This window comes from Triticum dicoccoides, chromosome 2A (assembly GCF_002162155.2).
Source record: "Triticum dicoccoides isolate Atlit2015 ecotype Zavitan chromosome 2A, WEW_v2.0, whole genome shotgun sequence".
NCBI lineage: Eukaryota > Viridiplantae > Streptophyta > Magnoliopsida > Poales > Poaceae > Triticum > Triticum dicoccoides.
The window spans coordinates 128438760-128442538 of NC_041382.1; positions in this window are offsets into that span (position 1 = coordinate 128438760).

Here is a 3779-nt window from a genome sequence, read left to right on the forward strand (position 1 = left end):
GGGGGAGGGAAACGAGAGAGAGAGTGGGGGCGAGTGGGTGGTGGGTGCGCTCGTGGGGGGTTAGGGTTAGGTCACGAGGGAGGGGCCATATAGGCCAGGAGAGGTGCGGCTGGGCCGGCCCGATTGGCCCTGAGGCCATGTGGGCCGTGGCCCAACGAGGGGGGGTGTTCTCTTTTATATTTTCTTTTTTGTTTTTATTTGTAGTTTCTTTTATTTTATTATAGTTTTGTAAAATACCTTAGTTTTACCTAATTTAATTTTAATAAACATGCCACTGCCCCAATAGTTTTGGGAAATTAAATAACTTAGTTAATATTTTATTAATTGAAAAAGGCATTTATTTAGTTCTCTAAGCTGTAGTTTTATTTAAGTAAGGGCATTTAAATATTTTATAATAAGTTGATTCCTTTGCCAATAAGCCTTTGCATTTATTTTCACACTTAGAACATTTTAGTTTTAATGATTGAGAACTTTTGGTGTTTGGCTTTAGTTTAAATTTGAATTTGAATTCCGTTTGAATCAACGCGGGTTTAATTAACGGTATTGTGGTGACGTGGCATCATTAGCAGGGAATTACTGTAGCGTAACTATCCGGGCGTCACAATTATCCTCCACTACAAGAAATCTCGTCCCAATATTTAAGAGGTTTTTTTAAGGGGGGAAATGTCTAGTTACAAAATTCTAACGAATATGCTCGGCCTTGGTTACTCTTCTCGAAGTAGTCGATCCTCTTCGTTGATGTCTTTGTTTCTCTTCTTCAGGTCATCGTGATGAAGTCGGCATCCTTTCTTCGGAAACTCCATCATTCTTACGAATAGGTAAGGGGCAGCTTGACAATGATAGAATGCTATAAGGGTTAACCATCGGGGGTTATCCCATGAATGAACACAAGGGTATCTCTCGAGTTGGTCAAATGAAACACATCGAGAGCCAAGCAAGAAGGTATAGTAAGAAGTATCAAGCGGATAGGCAATTGTTCGATGCCCAATTAGAAGGTGAAAGGGTTTCAAGGCACGAGAATAAGTATTGCGTCTGATACCAAATTAAATCACTAGAAAGGTGACCCGTCAATTACATACGTAGCCAGGCTCAAGGAATAACCTCGACAACAGGGTGTACAGGAGGGTCAGGTTTTGATCCTGGGACCTGTGCGTTATGGGCCCACCATGTGGGTTAAAAGTAGGAAGAGCGATGACGTCTTGCACAATCTTGTAAGCAAGGTATGCCAGAGGATAGCCTATCATTTATGTCAGCAACAACATCAGTACCAAGGGCGAGGGACGAAGAGAACCATTTTCCTGCTCGTTGAACGAGGCGGACCTATAGGCAAAGTTCTCGTCCATCGGTGGCAACCGAAATGTCATCAACAATAGTAACAGGGTCTTGCTGACATAATTGTACAACGAGGTGTTTACATAAGCAGGAGAATATTACTTCTTAGATCATATAGATCACAAGAAAGGTTAAAACAGACAATGGAGAAAAAAATATGATTATCCGATTAAACAGAACAATGGAAAGGAAAATGTGTTTAAACACATATTTCAAGGGTATATCCTTCCCAAGGACAAGCAGAGCACGATATCCATGACATGATATAATGTAGAAAACTCTTTAGGTAAGGGGAGAGAAATTTCAGGACATTCCCCATACAACGGTGTTTGGATCATTGAGCAGGAAACATTTAACATTAGGCTTTAAATGTTCTTGTTGAAAATTGGAGTAACATATATATGCTTCGAGATAGCATTGACATGGTCTTCAGGCAAGGTCAGACTCTGGATACACGAAGGGATTCATCATTAAGCCAAGGAGAGGATGAGGAGGTGGCTGATGGACTCAGCGATAATACAACGAGGTATCCAAAAAGATGGATTTCCACAGTTATGTGAACAAGGAGATAAGATTTGTCGGATCAAATGATATAATGATGTATGCTCAAGGAAAAACATACACAATTAAACATTAGTGGAAAAGGGTGCCCAAAGTAGGGCCTTAGGTAGCATGATCAAATGTTAGAATGGTGATTCAGTGATCAATAGTCTAAGAATGAACGTTTGACCATTAACTTCAAAGTAATAGGGTTGCTAGAAGGGCAGAATCCAATCAGCACCGTTCACCTGTTGGTATCCCGGTTAGATCCAACACGGGGACCAAGAAACAAAGGTGATGGTGATAAGTATTACCTGTATCAAGAATTCTTAGGAGGTGGTGAAATTCTCACAACATTCTTGACATAAAAGATGGTAATACTCCAAGGTATCGAAGAATAATTGCTGGATAGCACGGGTCTCCAGGTATAACACCAAACACGAACAAGTTTGTGTTGGAGGAAAGCAATAATGTTGTCGATGATAACACAAATCATCGAGGGACAAGGATGGTTACTTGTCATCATCCATTTGGTTGATATTCTGGAAGGAATCAAAATGTTGTTTGACGACCACGACAAATTTTGTTGAGAGGCTCCACGAAGATGTAATCGATCGACGATGACATCAAGTCAAAGGAATGATGAAGCGAAAGGTTATTGGAACCATGGGTATGACACAAACTCGAAATCAAGTTTGCTGTTCAGGGAGAAATGATATGACGAGGAAGACCGACGTAAGATTAGTTCACCGTCGAAATTTGTGCTCCGAGAAAAAGGACCAGGTAGCACAGTTAAAATTTTAGCACAATAATGATATAGTCGGTCAGGCTAGGAATGACTTGAAGGATTATTAAACTCGTAAGCAACGAAAATTACTTAGAGTTATTGAATCGGAGTGTGGACTCGGTTCAGTTATTGGTGTCCTTGAGTGTTTAATAACTCAGAGCACATGAAAATTTGTAATCAGTGAGAATGTAGTACTTGATGAAGAACTCATAGGAAGTTATGCAGTTCCAAGATAATCTCGAGATACCAGGGGGTAATACTCGAAGACAGATCAAAGTAGAGGTTGGACTGGGGTATTGCTTTGCAGAAGACAAGTACTTCAACTTGTCCGAGAAATGGGATCCAAGAAGAACATATGGTCGGAACCACGATTGCAAAGGATCAATTCACCGATACCAAAGGATATTATATCAAGGAATTAGTTATTATTACAAGAAGCTACCATGATAGGATCTACATTGTGTCCATGGGCATGAACACAAAGTTCAAGGTCGACTCCCACTTCTCCAATGCATAACCTTTCATTCACTTCTCACGTTCGATGAAGTAGTAGTGTTGAAATTTTATCTAGCAAAATACCAAAAGAGTATGACTCATGAAAACTTTCGAGTTCACACATATTAAGGAAGGCATAGGTTCAACCCATCGGGGCTTCTTAGAACATATACCATGAACTTCAGGAGTAAATAACACAAACTCAAAAGTAGAGCATGGTTGTCAAAAATAGAGGATACAATTTACCAAAGACATTATGTATTAGGTAAAGAATCACAAGAATTTAGGTCGTCAAGGACACTGTTGGATAATAACCCGACAATGGGTATGGCAGTCCACAACGGGGCTGATGTGAGTATCGGAACTCAATCAGAGGAAGAAGGAATGCCAAGGCATCAGATTATAGAAACAACTGACTAATTCAAAACTTAATGCACAGATTTTTTTTTCTGATTTCCAAATCAAGGGATCAGAAGCAATCGTTCTGATCGAAAATGAATAAGTTCAATAAACTTAAAAGCACAACCGATCAAGGCATTGATTGGTCGAGAACCAGCTCCTATCCAAATGACATCTGAGCCGAAAGGATAATCCTAGGATTGGACTAATGATTGTGTACATTCAC